Raw genomic sequence first — 17667 nt, forward strand, 5'->3', positions numbered from 1 at the left:
ACATGAGTGGCATTGTTTAAAGTGGCTAGTGATCCATTTATTACATCAAGTTGGCAAGATGCAGTAGATGGTATAGAGTACAGTATATACACATGAGATGAGTAATGTAGGGAATGTAAACATATGAAGTGGCATTGTTTAAAGTGGATAGTGATACATTTATTACATCAATTTTTCCATTATTAAAGTGGCTGGAGTTGAGTCAGTATTTTGGCAGCAGCCACTCAATGTTAGTGATGGCTGTTTAACAGTCTGATGGCCTTGAGATAGAAGCTGTTTTCAGTCTCTAGGTCCCTGCTTTGATGCACCTGTACTGACCTCGCCTTCTGGATGATAGCGGGGTCAGAGGCCATGATTAGAGGCCATGATTTTTTTCATCATTGTGTCAAGAGATATAGTACTAAAACACTTGAGTGTCTCCCTTGATCCTAGGTCCTGGCAGAGTTGTGCAGACTCAGGACAACTGAGCTTTGGAGGAATACGCAGATTTAAAGAGGAGTCCGTAATTTGCTTTCTAATGATCATGATCTTTTCCTCAAAGAAGTTCATGAATTTATCACTGCTAAAGTGAAAGCCATCCTCTCTTGGGGAATGCTGCATTTTAGTTAGCTTTGCGACAGTATCAAACATAAATTTTGGATTGTTCTTATTTTCCTCAATTAAGTTGGAAAAATAGGATGATCGAGCAGCAGTGAGGGTTCTTCAATACTGCACGGTACTGTCTTTCCAAGCTAGTCGGAAGACTTCCAGTTTGGTGTGGCGCCATTTCCGTTCCAATTTTCTGGAAGCTTGCTTCAGAGCTCGGGTATTTTCTGTATACCAGGGTGCTAGTTTCTTATGACAAATGTTTTTTGTTTTTAGTGGTGCGACATTGTGTAGCTACATATGAGGCTGTCTGAATGACCCTCTAGACTTCTCTTTGGAGACATTTCATTCTCCCCATTAGCATGGCAGTAAACACTAATCAAATATGCACATAATCAGTGCAGTTAGTGACAGATACCCCCTCAGGACCTCTGAGGTTTGCATTGCATTACAATGGCTTGTGTCCCAAAGGGTGTCATTTGGGACGTAAGCCAATGTTTTATAGGACTAGGGCACAAATAATAATATAATAGTAATCAATCATTTTTCTCTTTATTTAGCCATCTCACATATAAAATCTTGTTTGTTCATAAAAAAATGTGAATGACTCACCACAGGTTAATGAGAAGGGTGTGCTTGAAAGGATGCACATAACTCTGCAATGTTGGGTTGTATTGGAGAGTCTCAGTCTTAAATCATTTTCCACACACAGTCTGTGCCTGTATTTAGTTGTCATGCTAGTGAGGGCAGAGAATCCACTCTCACATAGGTGCGTGGTTGCAAAGGGCATCAGTGTCTTAACAGCGCAATTTGCCAAGGCTAGAAACTCTGAGCTCACCCCAATCCAGAAATCTGGCAGTGGCTTCTGATTAAATTAAATTTTCACAGAACTGCTTGTTGCAATTTCGATGAGGCTCTCTTGTTCAGATATCGGTAAGTGGACTGGAGGCAGGGCATGAAAGGGATAATCACAGCCGCAATTTTGTCCCGCACATTGCATATAGTTTCGGAGAGTCCCTGTAATCCTAGATTCAGATCAAAAGGCCAGTCGTGTGACAAACTCGTCATGGTGCAAGTGGTCAGACAAGTGAAAATTATGGTCAGTAAAGAAAAGTTTAAGCTTGTCTCTCAATTTAAAAACACGTGTCAATAGTTTACCCCTTGATAGCCATTGCATGTTGTAAAAGTGTTACATGGTCGCTGCCCATATCATTGCATAGTGCAGAAAATACAGGAGAGTTCAGGGGCCTTGCTTTAACAAAGTTAACCATTTCCACTGTAGTGTCCAAAACATCTTTCAAGCTGTCCGTCATTTCCTTGGCAGCAAGAGCCTCTCGGTGGATGCTGCAGTGTACCCAAGTGGCGTCAGGAGCAACTGCTTGGAGGCGCGTTACCACTCCACTATGTCTCCCTGTCATGGCTTTTGCGCCATCAGTACAGAGACCAACACATCTTGACCACCAAAGTTCATTTGATGTCACAAATCTGTCCAGTACTTTAAAAATATCCTCTCATGTTGTCCTGGTTTCCAGTGGTTTGCAGAAGAGGATGTCTTCCTTAATTGACCCCCCATAAACGTAACGGACATATACCAGGAGCTGTGCCAGGCCCGACATGTCTGACTCACCCAGCTGTAACGCACATAATTCACTGGCTTGTATGCAAAGCAGTAATTGTTACAAAACATCTCCTACCATGTCACTGATGCATCATGAAACAGTGTTGTTTGATGAAGGCATTGTCTGTATAGTTTTTTGGGGCCTTTTCCCCCAGCATTGTCTCAGCCATATCTGCGGCAGCAGGAAAAATTATGTCCTCCACAATAGTATGGGCCTTGCCTGTCCTAGCCACTCGGTAACTCACCATATAAGACGCCTCTAGCCCCTTCTTATTATTGGTATCTGTTGCTTTTATACATGTCTTACTACTCGAAAGTCGTCTATTCTCATTCAAAAAACTCTCGTGGCTTATTTTTAAAATGGGTCATGTTTCGTTTCTAAATATCTGCGCAAGTGTGACGGTTTCCCCCAAGAGAGTAACAGTTAATGTGATTGGATTTTAATTATTTGAATAGCTACCTGTATTTGACATGGAATTGTTATTTCGCTGAACACTAGATTGTGTCATGTTCCTGACCTGTTTTCTGTTATTTTTGTATGTGTTTAGTTGGTCAGAACGTGAGTTGGGGTGGGCATTCTATGTAATGTGTTTCTATGTTTAGGTCGGTTGTAATTAGCCTTATATGGTTCTCAATCAGGGACAGGTGTTTGACATTTTCCTCTGATTGAGAACCATATAAAGGTAGGCTGTTCACACTGTTTGTTTGTGGGTGGTTGTCTTCTGTGTCTGTGTATGTTGCACCACACGGGACTATTTCGGTTTGTTTGTTCGTTTGATGTATTCAATGTATAATGTATTATTCATGATTATTATTTGACCATGCTTGTCACTTATGAACATTTTTGAACATCTTGGCATAGTTCTGTTATAATCTCCACCCGGCACAGCCAGAAGAGGACTGGCCACCCCTCATAGCCTGGTTCCTCTCTAGGTTTCTTCCTAGGTTTTGGCCTTTCTAGGGAGTTTTTCCTAGCCACAGTGCTTCTACACCTGCATTCTAGCTGTTTGGGGTTTTAGGCTGGGTTTCTGTACAGCACTTCGAGATATTATCTGATGTACGAAGGGCTATATAAAATAAAATTGAAATTGATGTAGTCTGTTCCTGTTTGTGAATTCTAAGTGTATTTATGTAAGTTCCATGTTCAGGTCTGTCTACGTCGTTTTGTTATTTTGTAGTTTGTTGAAGTGTTTTCGGTTTTCGTCTTTACTTTAATAAACTTAATTATGTCTACATTCCACGCTGCGCTTTGGTCAAAATCCCTACTCCTCCTCTTCGTCCGAAGAGGAGGAGGACACCCGTTACAGATTGTTTAATTTTATTTTTGGCAGTGAAATGAGGCTACTCAGGCGATTAAAAAAAAAACTCACCCAAATGTATAGCCCCGTTGGAAAATATAAATGGACTGCATTAAAATGTGAAAATAAATGTGATTCACGCGTACCCAAGTTTGGGAATATTAGATCTAGAGTTTGGCGTTGATAAGAACACACAAAGGTTGTAGTAACAGAAGTTGCCACACGAGGGCTCTCTTTCCCTATCTGTCAGGGGCTGATACTTTGTAAAAGACACACAAACACACACACTCCCTCCCTCCCGGCAGCAGGCCTGTTTCAATATGCATGGCAATCCTCAGGAATAGCAGACAGAAAGGACAGAACCTGGGCCAGGGTTGTGGATGTGGAAGAAATACCCATATCCACAGTGTCACTGCAGCAACTCTCTGAAGCCTCTGTCAATAATATATTGAGCAACAGAACAATCACCACCCACAGTTTGACACACTTGGGATCCTAGTGGGAGAAGCACAACTCAGTAGTCAAAAGTGGCTTCCTATCCTTAACTGTCTCCTTTTCTTGTCTCCTTTCCTTTCGAATCGGCTTCCAGCACATTGCTTTCACCATTCCTTTGTGTATGGACCAATGCAGGAGAGAAGACTGTGAAAGGAAGCCAGATGGAGTAGAGCGTATACAAGGAGAGGAAGCCAGAATGAGAGGAGATGAGGAGAGGAAGTGGTGCTAGACTATTGAGATGCACCCTGGGTCTGTGGCAGCGCTGCTGCACGACAGAGACCAGCAGCGGAGAAGTGAGACGTGTGTAAACTGCTGATTGGTAACGCTCTGGTGTCTGACTGCAGTCATTTCACTTGTCAAAACCTCCCCGTCGCCCTGTCTGTCCTTCTCAGTTTTCATTCAGTGTGTTGTGTCAATTGGAAAATATGCCACTTGTCTCCTCTGAGCGATGCATTACTGTAGATTACCCTCTAGACAGTAACCACGTTTCCATCCCCAGTTTTTACGCTAGTAAAGTCATACCATGTAAAAATAAAATCAGGATAGCTGGGATGGAAAAAGGACGTTTCGGTACAATTTGATAAATGCCGACAGATAATTTGCTCTATCAACATGGTCGGATCATTTTGTGTTGGTAAAATGAATTATGCAATAAATGGCAGTGGTAACACCTTTATGTGCAAATATTGATATAATAACCATCATATCGAAGTAAACTTGGAGTCACTCAATGAGTGGTCCTCCCACTACGACTCGGGAAACCATGTGGTTTATTAGGATACACATGAAAGAAGTTATGATGAAGCCCCTGGGCCCAAGCCAATAAACATATATACAGTCTACAATACCGGTAAAAAATGTGGACACACCTACTCATTCAAGGGTTTTTATTTATTTGTACTATTTTCTATATTGTAGAATAATAGTGTAGACATCAAAACTATGAAATAACACATATGGAATCATGTAGTACCCAAAAAAGTGTTAGACAAATCAAAATATATTTCAAAGTAGCCACCCTTTGCATTGATGACAGCTTTGCACACTCTTGGCATTCTCTCAACCAGCTTCACCTGGAATGATTTTCCAACAATCTCGAAGGAGCTCCCACATATGCTGAGCACTTGTTGACTACTTTTCCTTTTTCCTTCACTCTGCGGTCCAACTCCTCCCAAACCATGTCAATTGAGTTAAGGTCTGGGGATTGTGGAGGCAGGTCATCTGATGCAGCACTCCATCACTCTCCTTCTTGGTCAAATAGCCCTTACACAGCCTGGAGGTGTGATGGGTCATTGTCCTGTTGAAAAACAAATGATAGTCCCACTATGTGCAAACCAGATGCGATGGCGTATCGCTGCAGAATGCTGTGGTAGCCATGCTGGTTAAGTATGCCTTGAATTCTAAATAAATCACAGACAGTGTCACCAGCAAAACAACCCCACACCATCACACCTCCTCCTCCGTGCTTCTCGGTGGAAACCACACATGTAGTGATTATCCGTTCACCTACTCTTCTCACAAAGACACGGCTGTTGGAACCAAAAATCTCAAATTTGGACTCATCAGACCAAAGGACAGATTTCCACTGGTCTAATGTTCATTGCTCGTGTTTCCACTTGCCCAAGCAAGTCTCTTCTTCTTATTGGTGTCCTTTAGTAGTGGTTTCTTTGTAGCAATTCGACCATGAAGGACTGATTCACGCAGTCTCCTCTGAACAGTTGATGTTGAGATGTGTCTGTTACTTGAACTCTGTGAAGCATTTATTTGGGCTGCAATTTCTGAGGCTGGTAACTGTAATGAACTTATCTTCTGCAGCAGAGGTAACTCTGGGTCTTCCTTTCCTTTGTCGGTCCTCATGAGAGCCAATTTCATTATAGCGCTTGATGGTTTTTGCGACTGCACTTGAAGAAACGTTCAAAGTTCTTGAAATTTTACGGATTGACTGACCTTCATGTCTTAAAGTAATGATGGACTGTCATTTGACTTTGCTTATTTGAGCTGTTCTTCCATAATATGAACTTGGTCAATTACCTATTAGGGCTATCTTCTGTATACCACCCCTACCTTGTCACAACACAACGGATTGGCTCAATCGCATTAAGAAGGAAATAAATTCCACAAAAGTAACTTTTAACAAGGCACACCTGTTAATTGAAATGCATTCCAGGTGACTACCTAATGAAGCTGGTTAAGAGAATGACAAGAGTGTGCAAAGCTGTCATCAAGGCAAAGGGTGGCTACTTTGAAGAATCTCAAATATTAAATATGTTTGGATTTGTTTAACACTTTTTTGGTTACGACATGATTCCATATGTGTTATTTCATAGTTTTGATGTCTTCCCTATAATTCTATAATGTAGAAAATAGTAAAAATTAACAAAAACCCTTGAATGAGTAGGTGTGTCCAAACTTTTTACTGGTACTGTATATTATACAGTATATACAGTGCATTTGGAAAATAGTCAGACCCCTTTACTTTTTCACATTTTGTTATGTTACAGCCTTATTCTAAAATGTATCAAATGGTTGTTTTTTCCTCATCAATCTACACACAATACCTCATAATCACAAAGCAAAAAAAGTTTTTTTAGAATTTAAAACTTAAATACTGGGCGCCAAAGACATGGATGTCGATTAAGGCAGCCCTCCGCACCTCTCTGATTTAGAGGGGTTGAGTTAAAGGCACCTAATGACTCTCAGACCATGAGAAACAAGATTCTCTGGTCTGATGAATCCAAGATTGAACTCTTTGGCCTGAATGCCAAGCGTCACGTCTGTAGGGAACCTGGCATCATCCCTACGGTGAAGCATGGTGGTGGCAGCATCATGCTGTGGGGATGTTTTTCAGCAGCAGGGACTGGGAGACTTGTCAAGATCGAGGAAAAGATGAATGGCACAAAGTACAGTACCTTGATGAAAATCTGCACTCAGGATGTTAGACTGGGGTGAAGATTCACCTTCCAACAGGACAACGACCCTAAGCACACAGCCAAGACAACACAGGAGTGACTTTGAGACAAGTCTCTGAATGTCCTTGAGTGGCCCAGCCAGAGCCCAGACTTGAACCCGAGCTAACATCTCTGGAGAGACCTGAAAATAGATGTGCAGCGACGTTCCCCATCCAACCCGACAGAGCTTGAGAGGATCTGCAGAGAAGAATGGGAGAAACTCCCCAAATACAGGTGTGCCAAGCTTCTAGAATCATATCCAAGAAGACTCAAAGCTGCAATCGCTGCCAAGTATAATTGTCTGAATACTTATATAAATGTGATATTTCAGTTTTAAAAACCTGTTTTTGCTTTTGCCATTATGGGGGTATTGTTAGTAGATTGATGAGTACATTAAAAAAAAAATCCAGTTTCGAATAAGGCTGTAATGTAACAAAATGTGTAAAAAGTCAAGGGATCTGAATACTTTCCGAATACACTGTATTAGGTAAGTAGTAGATATTTTTGTATTTATTTTTACTGCAAATGCCAACCACAGAAGGATTCAGGAGCCCATTTTCAATGAGTGTAGACAGCCTACTGCTGCCTGCCGCCGCTCTGCTAATCGTCAGATGGGGGAGTGGAGGAGGTAGGAGGCCCACGTGGGTAACTGAGTGGCCCTGCCTTGATTGGGTAAATGATTAATATTATTATTATTTGTAATTCATAATGAATGAATATGACTGGTCAATTGTGTGAGTCAGGGGCTGGGCCCAAGCCCATAGGCAGTGGTGGAAAAAGTACCCAATTATCATATTGAATGACTCAAGTAGAGGTGAAAGTCAGCCAGTAAAATACTACTTGAGTAAAATTCTAAAAAGTATCAAAAGTAAATGTAATTGCTAAAATGTACTTAAGTATCAAAAGTAAAAGTATAAATCATTTCAAATTCCTTATATGAAGCAAAGCAGCTGGCCACATTTTCTAGTTTATTATTTATTTACGGATAGCCAGGGGCACGCTCCAACTCGGACATCATTTACAAACAAAGCGTGTGTTTAGTGAGTCCGCCAGATCAGAGGCAGTAGGGATGACCAGGAATGTTCTCTAGAAATGTATGTGAATTAGACCATTTTCCTGTCCTGCTAAGCATTCAAAATGTAACTAGTACTTTTATGTTTTTTTTTGTATTTTTTTATCCGACCACAGGAGCCCGCTCTCAATGTTCAAAATATACCAGAGAGCATAATTTAGCCACAGAGGATCAATAGTTTAAAAAAACTAACTGTGGATAGAATGTTATCACATGCCATACAGGTAACTGCCAAAATATAGGAAACAGCAACATAAAACGTCTTGCAAGGGTGTTGGGCCACCACGAGCTGCCAGAATAGCTTCAAAGCTCCTTGGCATAGATTCTACAAGTGGACCTAAACCTTACCAGGAAAATGCACCCCACACACCATAACATAAACCATGTATCCCTTGTTTAGTCAAGTGTTTCCTTTATTTTGGCAGTTACTGGTTGCCTACAGTCAGGAAGGCCGCAATGTGGGCAGCATGCACATCAAATATACAGCTTGTTGCGTTGCTGCCATAGAAATATAATCCATAGAAGGGTTTTGGAACCTCTTACCCTGGCAATTTGACTGTTAAACTCATGGGTACACTAGCAATGGATGCCCGTCCTGATTTGAATGGGAACGGCCATCTATGGATTATTTTTCTATGGTTGGTTGCAGCTGTCTGTTTACCTTTTGCAAATGTCAAAATATAATCGCGTGAAAAATGTACAGTTTGGAAAGCAAATGCCTGCCGCTGAAAAGAGAAGACTAATCTGTCTATAGAACCAATTTAATTTTAAGGAACATCAGAATGCTGCACTTTATTTCTTCCGGTTACTGATAGGTATGCGCCCATCAAGAAACTGACTGTTAGAACGGCCAAATCATGAATAGATGATGAATTGAAAAACTGTATGGCTGAGAGGGATGAGGCAAAGGGAATAGAAAATAAGTTTGACTACACAGCAGACAGGCAAACATAGAGTAAATTGAGAAATCACGTAACTAAACTAAACAAAAAGAAGAAGAAACTATACTATGGAACAAAGATAAATGACATAAAGAATGATAGTAAAAAGCTCTGGAGTACTTTAAATGAAATTCTAGTCAAGAAAGCAAACTTGGCTCCATCTTTCATTGAGGCAGATGGCTTTTCATAACAAAACCCTTTGATATTGCTAACCACTTTATTACATTTTTTGTTGACAAGATTAGTAATCTTAGGTAGGACATGCAAACAACAAATGCTGAGTCTTCATATTCATGCATAATAGACCAAATAATGAAAGACGAGCACTGTAGTTTTGAGTTCCACAAAGTGGGTGTGGAAGAGGTGAAACAGTTGTTGCTATCTATAAATAAGGACAAACCACCTGGTACCGACAACCTGGATGGTAAGTTGCTGAGGTTGGCAGCGGAATACATTGTGACTCCTGTTTGCCACATTTTCAATTTAAGCCTAGAAGACGGTGTGTGCTCTCAGACGTGGAGTGGGGCAAAGGTCATTCCGCTACCCAAGAATAGCAGAGCACCCTTTAAATGTTCAAACAGCCAACCAATCAGCCTGTTACAAGTGCTTAGCATAGAGCTTAGCACTTAACATAGAGCTTGAGTCAGTTTTAGAATGGGTAACTAGCAAATGGCAGGTGCTAAATATCTCAAAAACTAAAAGCATCATTTTTGGGACAAATTACTCACTCAACAATAAACCTAGTTTAGATTCATTAATGGATAATGTGCCTTTTGAGAAAGTTGAGGAGACTGAACTGCTGGGTGTAACCCTAGATAGCAAGGTGTCATGTTCAAAATATGTACTGTTTACTCAATGGTTGCTAAAATGGGAAGAGGTCTGTCCATGATAGGGCGTTGCTCTGCCTTCTTGACATCTCAGTCGACCAGACAGATCCTAAAGGACCCTCGTTTTGTCGCACCTGCTCTACTGCCCAGCTGTGTGGTCATGAGCGGCAAAGAAGGACACAGGTAAATTTCAGTTGGTACAGAACAAAGCAGCACGTATCGCACTTAGATGTACACGGAGGGTGAATGTCAGTAACATGCATGTCAATCTCTCCTGGCTCAAAGTTGAGGAGAGATTGACTGCATCACTACTGCTCTTTGTGCGAGGTATTGATGTGTTGAAGGTTCTGAACTGTCTGTTCAAACAGTTGGAACACAGTTTAGACACTCATTAGTACAACACAAGACATGAACCAGAGGTCTCTTCACAGTCCCCAGGTCCAGAACAGAGGCTGGGAAACGCACAGTATTAAATAGAGCCGTGACTTCATGGAACTCTCTGCCAGCCCAGGTAACTCAAGATAGCAATAAAAATAGCTTAAAAAAACAGATTAAAGAGCACCTTACTGCACAAAAGGGACTGTGAAGAGACACAGCCATGTGATATATCTTGTATTGTAATGTTCACTGTACTATGTATTGGACCTACATGTTGGATGCATGTACTAATTAATTTGTAGGCTATGTGTGACATTTTAAATGTATTTCAGTCCTTGACTAATAATGTTCTGTAGTATGTATAATGTCATGTTTCATGTGGACCCCAGGAAGAGTAGCTGGTGCTTTTGCAGTGGCTAATAGGCATTGTAAAGAGTACCAAATACCAAAAATTTCCAATTTCTTGCGAACAGCTACACTGTTTTTCAAAGTACCTCATCTTGAGATAGGCTATTGCCAAGAGCAGTGGATCAGCCATCACCGTGAGTAGTAGCCTATGGCCACACGAGGTTGGTGGCACCTTAATTGGGGAGGACAGGCTCGTGGTAATGGCTGGAGCGGAATAGGTGGAATGGTATCAAATACGTCAAACGCATGGTTTGATGCCATTTCATTCACTCCGTTCCAGCCATTATTATGAGCCGTCTTCCCCTTAGCAGCCTCCACTGCCTACGGCTTCATGTTCATCATTAGGTGAATCAGTGTGCCACTGGACATTTTATTTAGTTGCCTACTGTAGCCTATAATAAATAAATATATATATATATAGCACCAGTCAAAAGTTTGGACACACCTACTCATTCAAGGGTTTTACTTTATTTTTACTATTTTCTACATTGTAGAATAATAGTGAAGACATCAAAACTATGAAATAACACATATGGAATCTTGTAGTAACCAAACAAGTGTTAAACAAATCAAAATGTAGTTTATATTTGAGATTCTTCAAAACAGCCACCCTTTGCCTTGATGACAGCTTTCCACACTCTTGGCATTCTCTCAACCAGCTTCATGAGGTAGTCACCAGGACTGCATTTCAATTAACAGGTGTGCTTTGTTAAAAGTTAATTTGTTGGAATTTCTTTCCTTCTTAATGTGTATATACAGTTGAAGTTCGGAAGTTTACGTACACATAGGTTGGAGTCATTAAAACTTGTTTAACAACCACTCCACAAATCTATTGTCAACAAATGATAGTTTTAGCAAGTCGGTTAGGACATCTACTTTAGTAGATCTAAGTCATTTTCCCAGCAATTGTTAACAGACACATTATTTCACTTGTAGTTCACTGTATCACAATTCCAGTGGGTCAGAGGTTTACATGCATGAAGTTGACTGTGCCTTTAAACAGCTTGGAAAATTCCAGAAAATTATGTCATGGCTTCAGAAGCTTTTATTAGGCTAATTGACATAATTTGAGTCAATTAGAGGTGTACCTGTGGATGTATTTCAAGGCCTACCTTCAAACTCAGTGCCTCTTTGCTTGACATCATGGGAAAATCAAAAGAAATCAGCCAAGACCTCTAGGGAGCAATTTCCAAACGCCTGAAGGCACCACGTTCATCCTAACAAACAATAGTAAGCAAGTATAAAAACCATGGGACCACGCAGCCGTCATACCGCCCAGGAAGGCGGTTCTCTCTACCCTCTGTCTCCTAGAGATTAACGTACTTTGGTGCGAAAAGTGCAAATCAATCCCAGAACAACAGCAAAGGACCTTGTGAAGATGCTGGAGGAAACAGGTGCAAAAGTATCTATATCCACAGTAAAACGAGTCCTATATCGACATAACCTGAAAAGCCACTCAGCAAGGAAGAAAACACTGCTCCAAAACCGCCATAAAAAAGCCAGACTACGGTTTGCTCTGGTCTGATGAAACAAAAATATAACTGTTTGGCCATAATGACCATCGTTATGTTTGGAGGAAAAAGGGGGAGGTTTACAAGCCGAAGAACATCATCCCAACCGTGACGCACGGGGGTGGCAGCATCATGTTGTGGGGGTGCTTTGCTCCAGGAGGGATTGGTGCACTTCACAAAATAGATAGCATCATGAGGAGAGAAAATTATGTGGATATATTGAAGCAACAACTCAATACATCAGTCAGGAAGTTAAAGCTTGGTCGCAAATGGGTCTTCCAAATGGACAATGACCCCAAGCATACTTCCAAAGTTGTGGCAAAATAGCTTAAGGACAACAAAGTCAAGGTATTGGAGTGGCCATCACAAAGCCCTGACCTCAATCCTATGGAAAATGTGTGGGCAGAACTGAAAAGCGTGTGCGAGCAAGGAGGCCTACAAACCTGACTCAGTTACACCAGCTCTGTCAGGAGGAATGGGCCAAAATTCACCCAACTTATTGTGGGAAGTGAAATGTTTGACCCAAAATGTTTGACCCAAGTTAATCAATTTATAGGCAATGCTACCAAATACAAATTAAGTGTATGTAAACTTCTGACCCACTGGGAATGTGATAAAAGAAATTAAATCTGAAATACATAATTAATTCTCCCTACTATTATTCTGACATTTGACATTCTTAAAATAAAGTGTTGATCCTAACTGACCTAAGACAGGGAAATTTACTAGGATTAAATGTCAGTAATTGTGAAAAACTGAGTTTAAATGTATTTGGCTAAGGTGTATGTAAACTTCTGACTTCAACTGTATATATACTATACATATACATATATACATATACTGTACAATGTGTGTCCCTTCATTGGCCGGGCTGATCATCACACACTGATTTTTATCTACAACAAGTCAGTTTGGTGGAAACACCACTGGTGAGAAAATGTGCATATTTTCTTTCTTCAGATTTTAGAATATTCGCTTGAAAATCTATCGCAAATTGGATGGAAATCTAGCTTGTGATTTTGGAGGTTTTAGGCTATCATTCCATGGCAGAAGACGAGCTACAGACCAGACATCAGAACAGCTAGACTGCTACAGACCAATGTACAGGACATCAGAACAGCTAGACTGCTACAGACCAGTGTACAGGACATCAGAACACCGAGACTGCTACAGACCAGTGTACAGGACATCAGAACAGCTAGACTGCTACAGACCAATGTACAGGACATCAGAACACCGAGACTGCTACAGACCAGTGTACAGGACATCAGAACAGCTAGACTGCTACAGACCAGTGTACAGGACATCAGAACAGCTAGACTGCTACAGACCAATGTACAGGACATCAGAACAACAAGACTGCTACAGACCAGTGTACAGGACATCAGAACAGCTAGACTGCTACAGACCAGCGTACAGGACATCAGAACAGCTAGACTGCTACAGACCAGTGTACAGGACATCAGAACACCGAGACTGCTACAGACCAGCGTACAGGACATCAGAACAGCTAGACTGCTACAGACCAGTGTACAGGACATCAGAACAGCTAGACTGCTACAGACCAGCGTACAGGACATCAGAACAGCTAGACTGCTACAGACCAGTGTACAGGACATCAGAACACCGAGACTGCTACAGACCAGCGTACAGGACATCAGAACAGCTAGACTGCTACAGACCAGCGTACAGGACATCAGAACAACGAGACTGCTACAGACCAGTGTACAGGACATCAGAACACCGAGACTGCTACAGACCAGTGTACAGGACATCAGAACAGCTAGACTGCTACAGACCAGTGTACAGGACATCAGAACAGCTAGACTGCTACAGACCAGCGTACAGGACATCAGAACAGCTAGACTGCTACAGACCAGTGTACAGGACATCAGAACAGCTAGACTGCTACAGACCAGTGTACAGGACATCAGAACAGCTAGACTGCTACAGACCAGTGTACAGGACATCAGAACAGCTAGACTGCTACAGACCAGTGTACAGGACATCAGAACAGCTAGACTGCTACAGACCAGTGTACAGGACATCAGAACAGCTAGACTGCTACAGACCAGTGTACAGGACATCAGAACACCGAGACTGCTACAGACCAGCGTACAGGACATCAGAACAGCTAGACTGCTACAGACCAGTGTACAGGACATCAGAACAGCTAGACTGCTACAGACCAGCGTACAGGACATCAGAACAGCTAGACTGCTACAGACCAACGTACCGAACATACTCAGGCCACTCCAATAGCATTTTTCCCTTTTTGTTTTAAATTGCTGATAATGTTGATAATCAAGATTATCTATGATGACATCCCTCTCTACCCTCCAAAAGGTTACTGGTAACCTCTCATTTCTATTGTAGAATGATAAGGTATATTTACCTGAAAGTGTACGTGCATTTATATGAGTGATGAGACTATATCCAAGCTAAGGGCCTAATTCGAGCGGATATTGCTCTGCGGCCACACAGTCACATTTCCCCTTGTCTTGTTTATAAACAGGATGTGTCCCAAATAGCACCCTACTCCCAGTGCACTTATTTTGACCACAGCCCATAAGGCTCTGGCCATAATTAGTGCACTATATAGGGAATAGGGTTCCATTTGGGATGCAGACAGTGTTTGGAACAGAACAGATCTCCTTCGTTTTAGTGTGACCTTTCTGGTGTAATTTGCATAGAAATACCCTGGAAGGACGGGAGAGAGAGAGAGATAGTCTAAATGAAGTGATTATAGTGCTGTGGTATCAACTGCTCTCCTCAGGACACACTGCTCTCTCTCTCTCTCTCTCTCTCTCTCTCTCTCTCTCTCTCTCTCTCTCTCTCTCTCTCTCTCTCTCTCTCTCTCTCTCTCTCTCTCTCTCTCTCTCTCTCTCTCTCTCTCTCTCTCTCTCTCTCTCTCTCTCTCTCTCTCTCTCTCTCTCTCTCTCTCTCTCTCATTGTCCATTAGTGAAATATGACATGTATTTTCTTGCATATAGAGTTACTACAATTTACTTAATTAAAAATTTCCAACAGCATGATCAACCTTTCTCATCCTAGTGCCAGGCTTCTACGCTTTACAAGACTACCGTTGCACCTTAAGACTGCACTCAACCACAACGTTGTATTTTTGGCCTGGAACCCAGGGATTTGACACACTTTTACATCTTAACAAACTCTGAATGTAGGCCAGCCAGACAACTCTCCAAGTAAAGTATCCTTCCCTGTGGTCTGTTCCCGCTGGGCACACCACATCATTTCAATGTGGATAATTGGGTAATATTTGTTTGAGATGTTGATTACAACTTATATTCACCCACTCAAAAAGACAGCTAAAAGTTAGTTACATTTCCAATGTGTGATCATTATGCTTTCAACCATCTAAATGAAAAAACAATGTCTGATTTTTGGTTTAGTTGTCACCCAAATGTGTTATCACTGCACTTTCAACCATTTAAAAGCACAACAAAGTTTAAATGGAAATACAATGTCAGATATTTGAACATTAATACTACTTAATATGTAGTCACTGTGCTTCATCTAATAGCACAGCCAAATGACCTGGATTGGAGTTGAGATGACATTAAAAGTACATGGTCGAAGTGATCAATGCCGTTTGAGATTACAAGCAGATTATTACAGTAATTGTGAAGATCTCCACAGACCTGCGATGACCTATGCATCCTATCTTGAACATGCAGCTTTATGTGATTACATGGGAAGAAGTTTAGACTTACAGTAACCTCAAAATGTGAACATGGATGTGTTACTCATTTTAAGTTTGAGTAACTACTGTTACATTAGTTTGTAAAATAGCCTTAACTTTAGGCTATTCACTGTATTACCAAAATAACATTGAATTGTGTTTGGTTGACAACGCAATCAAATATCAACATTTATATAACAGGATGTTGGTGCCACCTTAATAATTGGGGTGGATGGCTCATAGTAATGGCTGAATCAGAATAGTTGGAATGGTATCAAATACATCCATTTGCTCCGTTCCGGTCATTATTATGAGCCATCCTCCCCTCAGCAGCCTCCTGTGCTATATATCTACTGCTTAGATAGCTCCATCTGAGCCACTGGCTTAATCCCATTATTTGACTTTTATTTTTGGTTGAGTTGGAAGCGTAAATCAAACATACTGTATCATTTTTTAAACTTTTTGACAGGTGAATAATCTATTTATTGTATACATTTTTTATATTGAATTGCGTTTGGTTGTCAACACAACCAAATATCAACATTTGAAGGAGATGTATCTTCTGAGTCCACAGGTGGACTCCAATCAAGTTGTAGAAACATCTGAAGGATGATCAATGGAAACAGGATGCACCTGACCCCAATTCGTGTCTATTAACAAAAGGTCTGAATACTTATGTAAATAAGGTATTTCTGTTAAAGTTTTTTTTATACGTTTGCAGAAATGTTCACTTTGTCATTATGGGGTATTGTGTGTAGATTGCTGAGGATTTTTTTTTATTTAATCAATTTTAGAATAAGGCTGTAACAAAATTTGGAAAAAGTCAAGGGCTCTGAATACTTTCCAAAGGCACTGTGCCTGCATGGTCACATTTAATTTGCTCTGTTAAACCTACCCTTTGGAAGGACTTCGATAGTAACAGTGAATCTGTTTAGTTTTATTGTGGAGATTGCTCAGCAGTCATTCTCACGATAGCACATTGGTACTAGTCAGTGACAAATATCATAGCAGGGCTTGGTTAAAACCCTGGATTGAAGTCCAAAGGGTAGCTGTAGATAGAGGAGGTCTTGCCCAGCCCGTTGTTTTTTTTCTTCGAATAGTGGATATATGGAAGATCGGACGTTGTTTTAAAGGTACAAATTCAACATATTTCAACATAAGTTTTGTCTATGTTGAAATGTGTTTACCATGATGAATGACATAATCCTGTGGTTGAAATTTCCCCCTCAAAACAACATTTTATGTTGATGATTTGTATTTTCTACGTAGATTCCACAAATTACGTTGAAACGACATTGATTCAACCAGTTTGTGTCCAGTGGGTTCCTCTGAGATGGGTGGAGAGAAGAAATGTTTGCTCGAGTGTGTGTGTGTGTGTGTGTGTGCGTGTGTGTGTGTGTGTCTGTGTCTGTGTCTGTGTCTGTGTCTGTGTCTGTGTCTGTGTGTGTGTCTGTGTCTGTGTGTGTGTGTGTGTGTGTGCGTGTGCGTGTGCGTGTGCGTGTGCGTGTGTCTGTGTCTGTGTCTGTGTCTGTGTCTGTGTCTGTGTCTGTGTCTGTGTCTGTGTCTGTGTGTGTGTGTGTGTGTGTGTGTGTGTGTGTGTGTGTGTGTGTGTGTGTGTGAGCGTGTGTGTGTCTGTGTCTGTGTCTGTCTGTGTGTGTGGAGAAGAAACAGTGTCTTCGAGGCACAGTCTTTGACACATTTTTTTGAGCACAGAATTTCCTTCACAGAATTCATAGTAGATCACCATGGCTTCCCCTATGTGGGCTAGTTAAGCAAAAAGGCCAGAGTAGGTGTGGTATATGGCCAATATACCACGGCTAAGGGCTGTTCTTATGCACTACGCAATGCGGAGTGTCTGGACACAGCCCTAAGCCGTGGTATATTGG

The sequence above is a fragment of the Salvelinus fontinalis genome, chromosome 37, assembly GCF_029448725.1.
Source record: "Salvelinus fontinalis isolate EN_2023a chromosome 37, ASM2944872v1, whole genome shotgun sequence".
In the NCBI taxonomy this organism is placed as follows: Eukaryota; Metazoa; Chordata; class Actinopteri; order Salmoniformes; family Salmonidae; genus Salvelinus; species Salvelinus fontinalis.